Source organism: Pteropus medius, unplaced genomic scaffold, assembly GCF_902729225.1.
Source record: "Pteropus medius unplaced genomic scaffold, Ma_sr-lr_union100, whole genome shotgun sequence".
Taxonomy (NCBI): Eukaryota; Metazoa; Chordata; class Mammalia; order Chiroptera; family Pteropodidae; genus Pteropus; species Pteropus medius.
In genome coordinates, this window is record NW_024350319.1 from 12,527,280 (window position 1) to 12,546,665 (window position 19,386).

The window sequence follows — 19,386 nt, forward strand, 5'->3', positions numbered from 1 at the left end:
GCTATAAACAATTGTCATTGTAGTTTAGTGGTTGTAACTTAGTTACTGATGAAGTCCTAAGAATACTAAACTTGCACTTTAATTGTCAAATTCTGATTGCTTAAATAGGTTTTGTATTTTCTCATGGTCTATAGGATAGAATTTTATAGAAATTTAATGTTTTCCATGAATTTTTTCTTTATCTAATGTAATGTAATGGAGTAGCATATATATCATTTCATACATATATATGAAATTTCAAGAAGAGCAGTAAGTTAAAATTATATTCAACAGAACTTTTGTTCTAGTCTAGATAGAAATAGAATAACAGGTCAAATTTACCATCCTGCCTGAACCAACTAAAAAAAAAAGGACAGGCTATATTAAGGCAAAAAACAGCACTGAAGATTTCAGCTATCCAGCAACAAAAGACAGTAATCGATGAGAGTCAAAAAATATGAGGTGAGCTTTAGGAGTACCCCAGCTTTCTGGCTGGAGAGAGTTTCTTGTCTGTGGCTCAGGGAGGAGGACCTAGGGAACCAAGAACTTTCTCTAAGATAAGGAGAGTTGTTATTCAGAGAGAACAAAGCAGCTATAGTTTGCAAAGTAGAGTACCAGAGAACTCTTCAGAAAACGAAAGTCCAGAGATTGCAGAGAAAACCCCTCATGTCTTGAGCTTTGTATACTTATCAGCACATATTGTGTGAGGAAAAGTACCCCAATGTTAGAGAAATAAACAACTGAAAAGATTAAATGGAAGAATTTCTGAATTCTTACAGTACTGGAGATGTTGGTTTATATTAGCCAGACCACAAAGATTAAAAGAAAGCCCTGAAGGATCAAAACATCTCCAAGTAATTTAACAGTATTGCAAAATAAAATTCAAGCACATTTGTAGGAATTCAAAAATATCCAGTACTCAATAAAGTGAAATTCATAAAGTCTGGTAATGTATAAAAACTTTCCTGGCATGCAAAGAAGCAGGAAAAAACAACCCATACTGAAACTATAAATCAATGGAAACCCAAACACAAGTAATAGAATTAGCAGAAAAGGACATTAAAGTAGTTATTATGTCTGTATTCCATATGTTCAGAAAGTTAAGTAGAGATATAGAAGATATAAAAAAGTCTCAAATTAAAATATTAGAGTTTAAAACTGCAGTGACTGAGATAGAAATAATAATATTACTTAGCAATTATATAACACTTCTCCTATAACGAATATTCTATATAACAGCAGATTAGACATTACAGAAGAAATTCTAGTGATCTTGAAACATAGCAATAGAAACTATTCCTAAAGAAACATAGAGACAAGAATGAAAAACATAAAAAGGTATCTGAGTTTGAGACAACTTTGTCTTAATATGTGTAAATATATTGCTGAAAGGAGAATAATATCTAATTTTTTTTCCAAATTTGATATAAACTATAAACCATACAGTAAGAAAGTTCAACAAAACCCAAGTACAACAAACATAAAGAAACTACATAAGATACAGAATAATCAAATTAACAATGACTGAAAGAAAAGAATAAATAAGCCAGAGAAAAAGATAAATTTGCTACAGAGGAACAAAAATAAGAATGACAGATTTCTTTGCAGAAAATGCAGGCCAGAAGACATTTCTAAATATTGTATAAAAATTATTGTCAGTCTACATTTTAATACTCAACAATAATATTCTTCAAAAAACAAAAGCAAAATAAAGGCTTTTTAGACATATAAATTCTCAAATAATTTATTACCAGTGGATAAGCCCTACAAGAAATGCTAAATAAAGTTCATCAGGCAGATGCAAAATGATACCACAGCAATATCTAGATTGACAAAGTATTAGAATGATAATTATGAAAATAAGCATAAAAGTATTTTCTTGGTTTTTATAATATCTTTTAAAAATTATTGTTTAAAGCAAAAACAATTAAATGCATCGTGGGGTTTTTAACCTATGCAAAAATACAATGTCTAATAATAAGACAAAGTTAGGAAGCAAGAAATGAAACATGATTTCACTTATTTGCAGAATCTAAGGAACAAAAAGAACAAACTAATCAAAAACAGACTCACATATAGAGTGGACAATTTGTTGATGGACAGAGGGGAGGGGAGTTGAGGGGCTGAGAGAATGAGGTGAAGGGTTAAAGAAGTACAAATTAGTAGTTGATAGTTGATCACAGGAATGGGCAACACTGCAGAGGGAATGCAGTTAGCATTAATATGATGGCTAGGTGGAGGGCCAGGGGAGGGAGGGAGCAAGTGGGGGGATCGTTTTAAGAACTATATAGATGTCTAACTGATGTATGGTATACTTGAAACTAATTTAAATAAATAAATTTTAAAAAGAAGAAACTGTGATTGTAAGTTTCTTACACTATATTTTAAATTTTATAATATCACTTGAAAGTGGATTATGATAGGTTAAAGATGTATAGTATAAAGCCTAAAGTAAACATTAAAGTATCACAACAAAGAATTATAGCAGATAAGCCAACATAGGAGATAAAAGGGAATCAGAAAAAAAGACTTAATTAGTTCAAAAGAGGGAGGGCATAAGAGGAAAAGGACAGATAATGTAATTAGAAAACAAAAAGCAATACGGTATATTTAAACTCAACCATATCAACAATTATATTAAAGATATATAGTCTAAACATCTCCCATTAAAAGACAGAAAATTTAAGACTGAATGAATATAAAAAGCAAGAATGTTTAAACTTATTTTTAATAAAATAAACTATATTTCCCAAGAAATCACTATGGCTTTCCTTTATGAGAAATAATGTTATCTAACACTTAATAACATTTGTCCTATGCCAAATAGAGTACATATTAATGTTTGTAATAATCTTTTGAAGGAAATACAGTTTTTTTGTTTGTTTGTTTGTTTTTCAGGTAAGGAGACTGAGGAATAGAGATAAACCAGCCTGGACTGGAAGCCACAGAATCATCAAATTCTTAGTGACTGGGCTGTATGAATCTGGTGGTCATCTGGTGTGGCAGTTTTAGGGAGAGAGATGGTGCAAGGTCATATAAAGGTTATTTATAAAGGAAGTGGCATGGATATATAGAGAATGCTATATTAGCTGTTGCATTAAGTTGTAATAATCAAAGAGTAGGACAAAAGTGTGATTGGACATTTTAGAAAACTTTCTATGTGGAATCCTGAGTGACTGTGTCCCCCACCCCCTCTCCACAGTAACTTTTATGTATCTATAATAATCAGCAAGTGTTTTTGTATCAAAATGCTGTTCCACTGAATGTACATCAGACATCGATTCAGCCATATGAAACACCTGTTAATTTGTATTACACAGATACACTCTGAAAAATACATTATGTTAATCACTGTGTTGTCTAAAACGTTTTGATGTAGAATAGTTCACAAACTAGTGTCAGCCATCATTTTTTTTTTTACAAGTCAACCATGATGTAAGCCCAAACTTTGAGAATAATTTATTTGACAATGTTTTATAAAGCAATGGTATTGCAACAGATTGGAAAAACAAAAGAAACTAAAACAAAGAAACAAAAACCTTTTTACAGAGAGTTTGATAAGCCCTGGCCTGAAACCTCCCTTTAATTATTAGGTTTCTCTTTTCATGGTTTTCTTTTGTGAAGTGCAGAACCTTGAGCATTTTTGTTGTCAAACATTAAAAAGATACTTTTATATAGGCATTGCAGTCAAATGTCTATGCTCTTTCTTCCATTGGTGGTCAAGAACAAGAACTATGGAATCAAGCAATTTTGACTTTAAATTCCATCTCAACCATCTAGTAACCACGTGAACTTTAAACATGTCAAAATTATGATATGCCATGATTCCAATAATATCTACAATAACACTGTAAATCTTATTTATAAAAATTTAGTAAAATATATTTAAAATGGTACTGAAAATGCTTAAAAGTTGAGATATTTAAACTATGTACTGATGTACAAATGTCATTTTGTGGTACGTGATACCAGAACTCCCTAAGGAATCTTTGTTATCTTCTCTTTTAGAAGAGTATTACTCTTTTGATACAATATCTAGACAATACTTTTAAAAATCAATTCTTTAGAATTTAACTTTTTCCAGACAGTTCCCACAGTGGAAAGACTGGGATTCATAGTTATAATCTTTTAGTTTTATCACGTGGTCTTCCCTTTCCCATGGTATATAGATAACTGAGGTAGGTGTAGAAAAAGGCATGAGAAAATATGTACCGCAGGCTCAAGTAAAATTTATATTACATTTACAAAGACTTTTTGTTTACTCTATAAGCCCATGTTTCTAAATCTTGACATCACTGCTATATTCTATTTTTATTTATAAGGACTTTTTGAAGGTGGAGGACATTAATTTAAGGCTTAAGGAATCAGTTTCTCGAGGTTTTGATGAGCTATGTGCATTAATTTCTTATTGATGACATAAAAAAATGAGAATAAGCATAGTGGCTTAAAACAACACAAATGTATTATCTAACATTTCTGGAGGTCAGAATCCAAAACATCTCTTATGGGCTAAAATCAAGGTTCAGTAGAATGGGTTCCTTCTATACAACTTAGAAGAGGACTTACACTTCTTGGCTTGTGATCCCTTCCCCCATCTTCAAAGTTTATTATTTCCACCTCTAATTCTATTGTCACATCCCCTTCTCTTACCTTCCCACCTTTCCTTCTTTTTTTTTTTTTTTTTCTTTCCAGCTAGGAGAAAATGATACTTATTCAAGGGTTTTAATTTTCACAAACTATAAATACTACTAGGCAATACCCAGAATGGTCTGGAAAAGAAAGAAAAACTAAGGGTTCATATAGTAACGTAAATTTTTGAGAAGAGTCAGTCCTGAATTCCGAGCTTCTGAATTGGTCTGAGATGGAGATCCTCTAGATGACTGGTGTTCCGGATAATGGATGTCAGGGATTTGGATACATAAACATTCTTTCTCTAGTCTTTCAAGGATTAATCAGAGGGTTATCAGGAGGTCTGACATATATCCAAGCATTGACACAGGCTTGGAATGTTCAAAAGTTTAAGTTCTCAGGCTAGTTACATGAATAGAATTATTCTCTCATATCTCAACTTTCTTGATTTTAGTAATTTAGCAGCTTGACTATATTGACTCCATTTCATTTCTCTGCTCTATTTCTCACACCTGTCAAAGCCCTCACCTCCCCATTTCAAGGTTTGAGTTCATGTCACCTCTTGGGAAGCCTCCCTGGTCCTCTAGCTTCAGACATCATTTTTCCCTCTCCAACTTCTAGAGAACTCTCCAGCCTTTGGCCAACTTGGAGGGTGAACAATAACAAAGAAGAGATTGGACAAAACAGTTCCTAAAACTGGATCTTTTCTTCTGTCAGGAGGATAGAGGAAAGAGATGAGATAAATGTAAGGCAGTCTCTACTCCTGTGAGGTCTGGATCCACCTGGGAAGTACAGATAAACAGAGAAACAGCAGTCATGAGTATGTTTTGAGCAACACTGGGCATGAAAGGCAAGACAGGATCCCCAGCTTCCTCTTATAAGGACACTTGTGACTACATTGGGTCTAACAGAATAACAATCTTCTATCTCAAGATCCTTAACCAAATCACATCTGCAAAATCCTTTTGCCATATAAGGTGGCATATTCACAGTTTCTGAGGAATAGAATGTGGGATGTCTTTAAGGTGTGATTATTCTGCATATCACATTATGGTTGCCTAATTGCCATCAAGGGGTCCATTGGTATAATTAGGGCTATGATTTAGCTGGAAATTGAAAAAAAAAATAAGAATTTGCCAGGTCAGAGGAAGAGGGTACTACATGTATAAAAGTTTTAAGTTCTGAGGGAGCAAAGGGCTGGAACGTTCCTGAAACTAAACATAGTCTAGCATGACTAAAGCATGTGTGAGATCTCAAGTTAAAATCACTGCTCACTTCAGACCTTGAATAAGGTGCTTAACTTCTCTGAGTAAGGTCCTTCTTCCTTACACCTGGGATATTACTATTTCACAGAGATTTTGGAATGATTAAAAATATATCTAAAGTGAAGATTAGCAGTAATCACTGAATAAGTACTTGTGATTAGAAGGTCAGCTGAGAGTGGTCTTAGTTGCATCCTCAGAGTCTGTTTGCATTTGTTAGAGATTGTATGTGCTGGAATCTAAAGCATTTTGTTAGCAAGAGACAATCCCTGCTATTGCTCTCAGCTCCACATGCTTCATCTTCTCTTTCTCATGTTCAACACCTTTGCCAATCAAAGAATTTAAATCTCTTATTTAAGTACCCTTTGAGGTAGAGTAATCAAGCATAGCCTATCTGCTCTGAATAGATTTCATATTTTATGTACACACTTATACTAGTTGCTATAACTAGGCATATTTCATATATTTAAATAAAAGAATGCATCTTTTTATATGAGCACATTTTATCTCCATTTATCAAGTAAAAGTGGTAAATTAAAGCAACAACTTTTATTAGTCTCTCAAAGGTTTGAGATAAAGGATATGTATATGAGTATGTGTGACACCAAATTGTATTCATATATCTCTAAAATCTACCCTCATTTATTTTCCACACATATATATAAAAGACCTAGCTGACAGCTTTGCCAACACACTAATTAGCTCTCAGTTGCAGAATTTTCAGTAGGATTCCACTTTCAAACTATGTTTCATTGTCAGAGAGTCTGACAAGGATATATCATTTTCAAGTGCTGAACAGGCTAGACAACAGCGAGCATTTTTCTTTCTTTTTTTTTCCATTTCATATCATTTGGGTTGGCTAAGCATAACCACTTTTTGTTTTTATGTTTAGGCTTTTGGTTATTGTTATTTTTCTGCCAGTTGTTTCATTAGAAATTGGATTACACATTTTGTCTCACCTTTTCTACCCGGTGATACAATAAATATTACCTATACCGACTTACAACATGATAATAATGAGTGATCTAGTGAATGGTCAAGACATATTAAAGACTCAATATTGGTTTTAAGAATGAGTATATGGATTAACATACATGTGGAAGTGAAGAAGGAAAATGTAATTTCATTCTGTTTTTAAAAATCATCTTTCTCATCATTTTTAGTGTCCACAAAGTGTTCCATGTGAGAATTGGTAATTTTTCACATCATTTTTTTGTCAGTAGGCTGAAAAAGAGGAACATGAAGAATTTGTGAAGTTGTTCCGGTATAACGGAAAAGGGTATTAAGATAGTTAACAAAACTACCAGTGCTTTCTCCCATTCTGGATACATGATAAGATAGCACTTCTCTGTCTCTTGATTTCAGATGTAATCATGTAATTTTCTTTTACCAATGAAATATGAACGAATGTGAGGAGTCAATTGTAAGATTTGTAGACAGTCATAAAAGACAATGAGTATTTCACAAAATCACCTTTTCTCTGGTATAATAACTGGCAACACTCAAAATGTTGTGGATACCATTAAACTATGTTTCTAAGTGACTTAGATGAGCAAAAACCACATGCTGACCCAAGACGAACATGCAGCAATAGGAGGAAACAATCCTTTGTTGTCTCTAGATAGGTAGATTTAGAGTGATTTTTTACTGCAACAAAACTTAGCTTAGCCTAGATTACATTAGTGTGGGCCCTAATCTAGTGATTAGAGTCATTTTAAGAAGGAAATTAGCATACAATCACACAGACAGATGCACACGGAAATAATGTTATGTAACAAACCATGAAGGCAGAGATGAAACGATGTGTCTATAACCCAAGGAATGCTAAGAATTACTGACAACTAACAGAAAGTAGGAAGAGGCAAGAAAAGATCCTCTCCCAGAGCCTTCAGAAAAAGTATGGCCAATAATGTGATTTCATACTTTTATCCTCCAGATTGATGAAAGAATACATTTTTGTTCTTTTAAGCTACCAGGTTTATGGGATTTTGTTATGGAAGCCTTAGGAGACTAATACAACAGTATTCTCTTGAGTGCAATATGCTCCAAATCTTTTAAGCTAATGTAAGAAAGCAAATTAAATCATAAAAAAGAAATTTTGAATTTTTTAGTTATTTTCTATTTATTATATTAAAGTCTTCTTTTCTCAAGTATAATCCAGAAAACTGTTCTTAGCAATGCCAAACATTATTTCATGGACATGATGACAAAATTTTTTTTTTTTCTTTTAATCAGTTTCTTTATTTTTATTATTCTTATGTGTACATATGCACATATCATTATGCCTTATATATTTAAAGTGTAATTTGTGTCACTTTCAGATCTGTTTTCATCAGATTTATAGATATAAATATATTGATACTTGTTCAGTGTAAAGTTTAAAAATGCTATATTCCCATTGTCTCTGAAAGCATGAACACTGTGAGCTACAAATTCAGAAAAAGCATGCTGTGGAAATATTTTATTTTATGCTATATTCATCCTAGGAAGCTGCTGATACCATTCAATTTCAAAACATTTCTAAAATACTCCCTCGCCAAAACTCTAGAATATTAAAATACTATTAAAAATCAGAATCAGTTTCATGATGAAAGGAAAATATATTTGAAAGGTCATCGACTAAAGGGAAAAATGCACGCTCAGTAAACAGAAGTTATCAGAAACTCTCTCTGGTTATATATTTTACCACATTTCCTTTCTGCCATTTCTGTCCATATCACTACCATTAATATATCATCATGAGAAGTATGCATTACAGAACATACTAAATTAAAGTGTTCAACCTTTCAATTCACTATTATACATTTTGGTAATAATTTCAGAATAATTATAGCTTTTAACAAACTATCCTTAAAAGTTTCACTATTATGATTGATTGCGGAGGCATTAAAAACTCTGCTTTAGACTACAGTGCCAGATAGATACTTCTGTTTTATACACCGACACATCTTAGAATAACAATTTGAGCATAACTCTTATCTAGGATTAGTATAATAATATAATAATCTGCCTTTTCTGATTTTAAACTAGTTTTCCTAAATATCTCTATGTCTGTCTCTCTGTCTCTCTGTCTCACTTTCTCTCTCTCTCTCACATACATAGACACGCATACACAGACTTGAAGTTACACCAACAAAGGTTCAAGTTTTGCTTCCATTGCTCATTAACTAAGCAAGTCTTAATAATTTATTTAATATCTATGTATCTCTGTCCCCTCATTTAAAAATGATATAACAATAGAATCTAATTTATAAGATGTTGTTACAATCAAATATGTAAAACATAGGTAAACAAGTAAAGCATTTATCACACTGCATGAAAAACAAACCAACCAGCAAACAATTAATATTCAATAAATGGTATCAAGAGGAAATTTGGGAATTTATCCACTTGCTTCTGTGAATCTATTATTCTTAAACCTTGATTCACATATAATTAATTGCTTTCTATAAACACTTATTTGTGGATAATGTTTACATAGAAGTAATTTTTGAGCTTTTAAATCGAATTTTTGAATTCACAGCAGAGATAATAGCCTTCATAGAGTTTCTATCATAAGAACCAGACCTCTTGGTGACAGAGAAAGATGCTTTCTTCAGAAGGCTAAGAGCAGTGGTACAGAGAGGAGCTTTAAAACTCTTTCTATACTGATGTAAGGGATTTAAAGAAAGTGGGAGAAGACTTGAAAATAGCTAAAACATGGCTGTTTGGCTAGTTTCTGCTTTTATCTTTCTCTCAGGATTAGTCCTAAAGATGATAGAAACTTCATATAAATTTAGGAAATTATCTTAATAAAAGTTATTGTTGTCTCAGTCTGTGGAGTATAAGCCCCATAAAGAGGCTTCATGTCCCAAATGCTGCTGAAATAGTACGGTATTAATGGAAGAAGGAATGGTCCAGATCAGAGGTTGGCAAACTCTTTGTGTCAAGGGCCAGATAATAAATGATTTAGGCTTTACGGGCCATATAAGCTTTATTATAGCTTTTCAACTGTGCCCTTGTAATGAGAAAACAACCGTGGACAGTAAATAAAGGAATAAAGAAAACTTTTTCATGGAAACTGAAATTCAAATTTCATATAATTTTCACATATCATGAAATAGTATTTTTCTCTTGATATTTTTTAACCATTTAAAAATGTAAAAAACATTCTCAACTCATAGATCATACAAAAACATGACATGAGTCAGATGTGGCTCATGGGCCATAGTTTGTGGTCCCCAAATTGAGACAGAGAGGTTTAATACTCTTCCACTGGGTTTCCAAGAGCAGCATAGGAGAGCATAAAAGTGTTCTATTTCCTTGGGAGAAGAGAGAAAGTAGATGAATGTAAATAAGAATAAACCTTTGGCTGGAAAATTGAAGATATAGAATATGTAGACAAAAAAACAAGCTGAAATGGGGACCATATTCATCAAAAATTTAAACAGCATTGAGAGGCAAATGCATAAATCAAGAGAGGTCAAATTACATCTCAACATAAGGCTAAAAGTGGCTGAAGATGATAAAGTCACAGACTCAAATCTCATTTCCACCTTTGCTCCCTTAGGCTGTGTTATTGCCTAGATGCTCTTGAAACCAGACCTTAATCAAGGGAAAATATTTGGGGGGTTAGGTACTATTAGACAGGAAGAGATTAAGAAGACATGAGGAAGTGCAATCAGTGCCAGGAAGCTTCAGAGAACCTGAGTCAGTGTCCAGGTTTTCTAAAGTTTCTTCATTTTTTTAAGAACCACCAATCCTTAGAATTCTACCTGCTACCTGTTAACCTCTCAATGAATGATAATGCTTATCTATACCCAGAGATTTCATCTAGTGGCATGATTCAACACTTCCTCATATGAATAATATACCTAGAAGCCAATCCCACCAAATAAAGGTAGAGAGTTGAGCACATGGCTATAAAGCATGAAAAAAATCCTCATTAATTTCCATAAGAAAAAAGGAGTTTGCATTCTCCTATTAAGCCAAAGAATGAAATATGCTCCTCTACTATAATCTTTATTTAAGAATGCACTAGAGATCTTAACTGGTAGATCAAATTTTCCAATGTCTTTAGTAAAGAAGTTTCAATCAAGAAGATTTAGGTTACAAAGTCATCATGGAAACAATTTAAAAGTTCCACTACTGTTCTCTCTTGGTTCTCTAAGCTACCACTATACCATGATGAACCGGGATTCATCTCAGATTCCTAAATTTCACTCTTCTCTTACAGTCAATGTAGCCACCTAATCCTATTAATTCTACTCCTTTCATGTTTCCCAACTCTATTCTCCTCATTTTAGCCTCATCTCTGCAGCTACATTTTATGCCCTCATTTTTCTTTTCTTTTTTGCAATGAGTTTTTACTGGTCTAACTTCAGCGTTATCAATTCTAATTCTGTTTCCCTCAACTATATTCTAAATATTTATTTTAAAAATATTTCTAAAATATAAAACTGATCATGTTAGATGCCTGCTAAAAAAATCCTTTAAAACTTCTCATGGCTTAACTTCATTAGAATCAAAGCAGTTCAATGATCCGATTTCAATCTTTCTCATCCAATGGTTTTCTGTGTATTAAATTCTTCTAGGGAGAAAAAGTAATAAAATACACTGAGATAAAGTGTTCACTTAATAGCATGAATTTTAGAATTTATTACTTTTTTTTTTTTTCCTGAAGAAATCCATATTACAAAGAAGACTATCTAGTTATGGAGAACCGAGATTGTTTGTTGTCACTCTGAATTACGATGTAGGAGATTTAAGTAAATCGGAGGTAATTAGCTAAATAGAAAAACTTGAAGAATTTTCCACTTTAATGTTAATGTTAAGTAGGTATGGGCTTAGTTTAGAAATATTGAATGTTCATGGGAAAATCCCAGGCAATCTTTGCTAAATATTGAATACCAATAATTCACTTTGAGAGACTAGGTGGGTCATCAGATTACAATTATTTCCCCCACACCTGTGTGGCTTATTTTAGTTTGCAACCATTTATAATTTTAAATGCTTTAGGCAAAGCATTATTGAATTGACTAGAAGAAGTTAAGGAATTTTCATGTGGTTTGCTGCATTGTTAATATTAGTTTGTCAATGACTTAAGATTGTCTTTTTATTCTCTTTAAAAATGTTTAGCAAGGAAAATAAAATGAATAGTTGTTTAATTTAGGGATATATCATGCTTTTTTTAGCTGTTTTATTATTCAAAATATATACTATGTTGCCAAGATACAGCTCTAGACAAATGAGAAAATGATTTTCCTGACTTTTCTTCATTTAAATACTCAATCATGACATTGTGTTAATGTTTACTTTCAAATAGAATGTCCTTGCTTTTCAAATGAAAAATGAAGGAAAGGAAATGATGTGATTGTTCAGATCTTTGAATTGATGTGTATTCATTGGAATGGATGATATAGAACTTAAATGTACTGGCTACATTTATTTAAATTTTCTCATGATTTTCATGAGTAATCAATGTAAATGCAGAAATATATTGTTATGCTAAGATATTTGTATATACGCCCACCTCAGAGTTATGTTACTTGTAACCTATAGCAATTGTTAAATCAGAATATAAGTCAAAGCCTTGAGAACTTTAAGACTGTGACATGAAAAATTTAAAAACATTTATGATCTTGAGTTTACTTGATATATATATCAAGTTCCAAAAAGGTAATTCATGGATGTGTAATTACTTTTAGAATTGTCCATCATGTACTAATATTGACATGGAAAATAATAATTATAAATTGAAGTGATGGCAAAAAGAATTTTAAATTAAGAAAGAAAATTTCAAATTCCAATGTTACCAATTCATTATTAATGGGAAAATGTTCAGTCCCATTTGATAGAATGTATTTGAGCAGTTTAAAATCTGTGAAACTCCAGAGAAGCCTTTTCAACAAGAATTAGTTCACTAACAAGTAAATGCTACATGAAATATAATATCTGAATCACCAGGAGTAACCTGAATTGATAGCACAAAATAGTTTTGGTTAATTATCTCAGTTTTACTATATATGTATTTCCCATCTTGAAGCTACAATAAATGATCAGAAGTAGAAGAAAACTGATTATACTTAACCAGCTCCTCTGTGATTAGACATCTTCACTGGCAAATCTATAATCAACACTTAGTATTTTGAAAATAAAAGGATATTATTATCATAATATTCTAATATAGAAAATTTTGCTCTAGACATAAAAAACATGTATTCTATTCAGAAATTTGTGTGAACATCTGCACATTCAGTCAGTCATCATATTTATGATTCAAGTACTTTGGTCTCAGAGTTTTCCTGGGGTAAACCAAAATAACGGTATTAGAAAACCCAAAGCCTTATTCAGAGATAAATTGAAAGTATCAAGGATGCGATGAAAGTGATGAGTTTGTTTGTTTGGTTGTTTGGTTTGTTGCAAATAAAACTGAGTGTAGGATCTCAGAGAAAATTAATCTTAAATTTTGTCTTCTGTAGTAATTTTTGGAAGTACGTTAGGATATTTTGAACTTGCTACTTAGAGCCATTTTAGAAGGCATATTAGGAATCATTTAGACTTGCTATTTTAGCCTACTAATCTTAATTCTTCTCTGATTTCATGGTAAATATACCAATATTTTCCTTATTTATTTTGGATTTCTAAGAAATCAGATATAAAAATCAGTATTAATGGCTATGTTATCATAATAAATAAACAAAAGTAGAAAATGAGTGTAAAAAAGTATTCATTAAATATAATTTCAACTATACAGACAAGACAAAAATGTGAATACAAAATTATTCTTTGCTTTTATATGTCATTTGAATTTTGATTCAATGAAGTGTAATATTTTCTAATTTCAGTGAGAAAATTAATATAGATTAACAAAAAAATCTCTTATAAAAATAATAATATGCAATTATATATTAAACTAAACTCTGAGCATAATATGTGAAAACTAAATTTTTTTTAATATTTAGTAAAAAGGTTATTTTTAAAAGTTCATATTTATTATTTTATATTCTATAAAATGAATTATTTAAGATAGAAACTGATATTCTAAAATAGTCTTTAAAGCTTCCTTCTAAGAATATCAAATGCACTGAGTGGAAGAGAGAGTATGAAAAAAATTGTGTTCGTGCCTAGAAATTTTTGTTAAAACCAAACCAGAATTATATTAAGATACATAATTATATATACATATGTATATATACACACACACTTACAGTGTCATTATTTTACATATACTTGTAATGGTTTTATATATATATACATATAATATGTTTATATATGGTCATTTATACATTTTGTATGTATATATACATCTATATTATATATACATATACAGTGATCCACAACCTTTTTGGCACCCAGGACCCTGCTCCTATGAGAATTTAATGCCTGATCATCTGAGGTGGAGCTGAAGCAGTGATGCTAGTGCTGGGGAGCAGCTGCAAATACAGATAGCCCGCCATTTATCTCCTGCTGTGCAGCCTGGTTCCTAACAGGGCACAGGCCCCTGCATATATACATACATTGCTTTTTATTACTTTATATATACATGTAGTGGTCATTTACATATGTATATATATGCATGTAGTGGTCATTTATATATATTATTGTAAACAAATAAATGATACACATAAAAATAAATATAGTGGATATTAGAGTAAAAGATATATCCCAGGTGTCTATTAAGTAAACGAAGATGTTGATTTCTAATAAGAGGAACACACTTTTATTTTAGGCGAGGCAACCCTTGGTTGACCTCACAGATTGCAAGGACCTTGTCAGTTTACAATCCCCTTTTTTAAAATTTTTTTTTTACACCTACAGCACCTGGTCTTCCTAAGAGGTCTCCCATACAAGTACTAAACAGGCCCGACCCCTGCTTAGCTTCTTAGATCAGATATTGGGCTTGTTCAGGGTAGCACAAGAGAAATGCACATTGATACACATTAGTTGTGTTTTTTTCTTCTTCTTATTCTAGAATTTGTTTCATTCATTTACTTTCAATTTAACAACAGAGTATTTCTTCTAAGATGAAACATTTAACCTCTAGTGGAGTTTGGATAGTCTATAGGATAAAAATAAGCCTTCAGTAAGTCACCTCAAGCCAACATTTTAAATTGTAGTTTATCAATTCTATTGTCTCTTTGACTAATATGGTTTGAACTGAAGCTGGAAATCAAAAAGATACCTGCTTTTATTCAACTTTCTTTTCTTCTGTTTAGAACTTAGTTCTGAATAGCATGAATACCAAAAAATAAATAAATAATACTGTTTGTTTTTGAAATTCCTTTTTCACTAAAGCCTGCCACAGTCTGTACCACATCAGTTTCAAAGAGTCAGTTACAACAATGGAGCAGCTCTGGTTTAATGGGCTGTTATGAAGCTGTCTATAGTGGGCTTTTCTTGTCCATTTTATAAATACTTACAGAAACTGTTGGAAAGAGATTGAAAATAGTAACTTACAGTTCAGTTATAATGTCATGTACATGTTTTACTTATACATCTAAATATATTTTTCAAAACATTTTACATGCATTTTGATTTGATGCACACACATACACACACACACTTTCTCTCTTCAACTTTTTGCAGGACTATTTTATCCCTAAAGAATATTCTTGATATTAGATTAAAGGGTTAACTGATTTTAAGAACTATCTGGTTCTTTAACTTAGTGGCATTTATGAAACAGTTCATAAGAAAGTTTTATTCACATTATGTTTAAGAAGATCAGAAGTAAAAAAGAAATTTAAAGAGAATGATCCATTATTTCCTTTGTTTGATTTTTTAGTTTCTTCATTCAGTTGTTTTCTCATTAAAACTTCAAAAACTGCTAACAAAATTGATGTCAGCAACTGAATAATTTAAATTTTTGCAATATCACTCAATTTTGAGATTCTCAAATTAATAAGGTGTTATATTTTTCTTAAACTTTAATAACTTTTTCATAATACTTTAGATAGGCAATACAAAAATAATTTTAAAATATAATTTTATCTGAAATGCCAATAATAAATAATAGAATACCTGACATTGAAGTCAGAAAATAAAAAACAAAAACAAAAGAAAAAATAAAATATCTTTATTTGGTTAACATACAAATGAATATGTGGCAACCTTGAAAACAGATGAAGTACATATTTGTTATACATTTTAAAAAGGAACTAACACAATAAATCAACTCATTCCAGAGTATAAATAACAGCTATAAGAATTTGTTTTTGTCTTGTTTAATTAAAAAATATGAGAAATAAAATTTAAAAGATCCTTTATAGTAAATGTCATTAGAAATAATAGTGAGTTTATTTGTTGTTTAGGACTCAAATAATTTCTCAAGGTTAATGTACACATTAAATATAATAAGTTTTGATGCTATTTTGTCACCTATGAATATACTATAACCATTTCTGTTTACTAAGTAAGCTAAATAAAAACTAAAACTAAATAGGAAGTTATAAACATGAGAATGGCTGTCACAAAAGCCTTTGGATAAAAAAATGCATGTAAATTGTTTTTACAACATCTTTTGTTGTGAAATATTTATTTGGAATTGTTTTTAAATAAATGATTACTTACATGTAGAGAAACAATGTTGACAAATAACAATTCCTTGAAAATAATTTTTACTGAAAGAAAGAAAAATGATATCATTGTGCTGAAAATAAAGATAACAGATTTTGTCTCAGAATTCATAGTATCATTCATGTAGATTTGAATAGCTTGATTCCATTAATAGAAATATAAGACACAGTGTATCTTTATTTATGGTGTGAGAAAAGGGAAGGTGGGAAAGAAACACAATCTGCACTCACAATTTTCACTTAGAGAACGAGCATTACCTATATATTCATCACCTTAAAATAACTATTATTTTTTTTGCTTTCTTGCGATAGAACTGTGATATGCACTATGTAATCTTGCAGAACTGTATTTTTTTTTCTCCTGCTTATGGAAGCGGCGTTTATATATTAAACTCAAGAGTGACAGCGTTCTTCTCTGGAGCATTTCTCTATTAAAACTTCATACAAGCAGAATGTTGTGCATGTTGAAATAGCTGTTGCCCAGTTTCACAGACAAAATTCCTATATTTGTGATTTGAATCACAGAAACACCCAATCACTCTCAAAAGGATTTGTTTAATCCATTTCCTGATATCATTAGCACTGACAGGGTTTAAGGTAACACTCAGGGAGATAAACAATTGTGATATATTTCTTCATAGAATGTGTTCTGTCAGTGAACTTGTCCAAAAGCATCAGTGCATGTAAACATTCCTCAAGTGGATTTACTTATAAAGTATAAAATGACTGGGCTAGGAGAATATCAGGGGTTTTGACAGTGTGTGGTTTGAAATTAGCATGACTCTTTACACTCATAAGCAGAATTTCTCTCTCTCTCTCTCTCTCTCCCTCCATATATATATATACATGTATATACATACATATACACACATATATGCAAATTTATATGTATATATACACATATATACCTATAAACTTGCATATTTGTATATATACACATTTATATATGTATATATACATATTTATATGTATATATTTATATATACATATATATTTAATCTATCTCTATTTTGATTCAAGGGAAGCAGGCAATGTAGGTATGAAAAAATGAGGGCAATTATGAATATAATTACAAAAATTAATTTAAAATAAAAATTCCAGCATTGGAAAAAATATCTTGATATAAAGTATGAATATACAGGCATTTATTCATGATTTTTAAAGTACCACTATAGAAAAAAATCTGAAGATGAATCAAGTGACAAGAAGTTTAAAAGTTTGCTCATTTATTTTCTGAGCCATATTCCTAGGCTAAGTGAATATCTGTTCCATTATTTCCACAAACATGCAAATCATAAACTACCTATTTTTAACTAAAGGGTCAGTGACTTTAGGTTTTGGGAATACATTGTTACACTACTTAACCAAAACTCTTTTCTGAGAAAGAATCATCTTTTATGACATATTAAGTCATGACTAAATGTATTCTTGAAAAATTGTTACAAAAGATAAAAAAAAATACATTTTGTGATAAAACTACAATATGAGACAAGTATCTTTAAGAAAACTAAAGCTTTTCCAATTCAAATCTTTCTTTATAAATTTATGCAGTGCATTTTATTAGGTGACAGGCTAAGATAATTAATACAAATAAGTAACATGCAATAATAAATGTCCTTTGGAAGAAAAAAAAAAGACTATCATGGAAGCAGGGGTTACTGAAGCATAATCCTCATAAAATTAACCAAATATCACGAGTGATGATAAAAGTTCTCAAAATGTCCCTCCATGTGTGCAAACCACATAACTCACCCAACTGTTTTATTCTTTTGTAATCTTATTCAAATTCTACAGAGTGGATTTATAAATAAACAGATAACCTGATCACATGGTAGCTCTTCAATTAAGACTGAATGAATAAATGTAAGTCATCAGGAGAACAAAATGCTAATCTTTATCCTACTGCTTATTAGTTTGTAATTATGAGACCATGGGCAGACATCCTAACCTTCCTCAATTTTTCACCCATTAAATTTAGTAAGACAAGTTTCACTTGCAGATCCATGGGTCAAAGTCCTAGCTTATGATCAATGTCATACATATTTACTGTTATACACATGAACATTTATCTCACAAATGAAAAATCAAACATGCATCTTTTAAGCTGTTTTAATAGTTTAATTTACTAATGATCATTACATTTTTATGTCACTCAATATGTTTAATTGTCCTTGAAAGGAATATGTTCTTGACCAATCTGTTTTCCTGTGCCTAATTAGATAGTGACCTTTACTCTCCATTTAATTTGAGGGAAATACTCTTGCTCTATTTATTGAAAAGAAGAGAGAGGGGAAACATGTAGTCAAATCTTCCAATTGCCTTTGTTATTATTTGTAAGTTTCACCTTAAAGATCCCATTGCCCACTAAACACTGAAAACCAGTTATCTCTCTCATGTACAATTTAAAGATGAAAACACAAATACATAAATATAAGCACATTGACAGAACCATAATATGACTCTAAAAACTTACATAGGACTTCAAGTCTATCTATCAGGATTCGAGATCTATTTCTAATAATAATTTTGACTTTACAATATGCTATTATTTCTTCATGATAGTCAAACTGTATTAGATGATTCTGGGAACCAACCTTAAGGACATTCCTTGAGAACTACTGAGGTCCCTGAACCAACTTTTGAGCATGGATTTATTTTTTAAAGAATTTAGTATATGTCAAAGCAGACAATTGAGATAGAGAAGTTTAATATTTTTACAATGTTTTGAAATTTCCAAAATAAAGAAAAAAGGAGTGGCTGTGTGGTTAACTCTTTTCTTTATCTTCACTATCATTTGAAAAGCATGGGTTTGATAATAATATTATTTCCAGTCATAAGCTCCAATCATACATATGGTCACTTATAAGAGAAAATGAACATCTAAATACTAGTAATATATAAATACATTAGAAAAAGTACTTAAAATTCTCCAATGTAAAGTCAATTTAATTGTGCAAAAC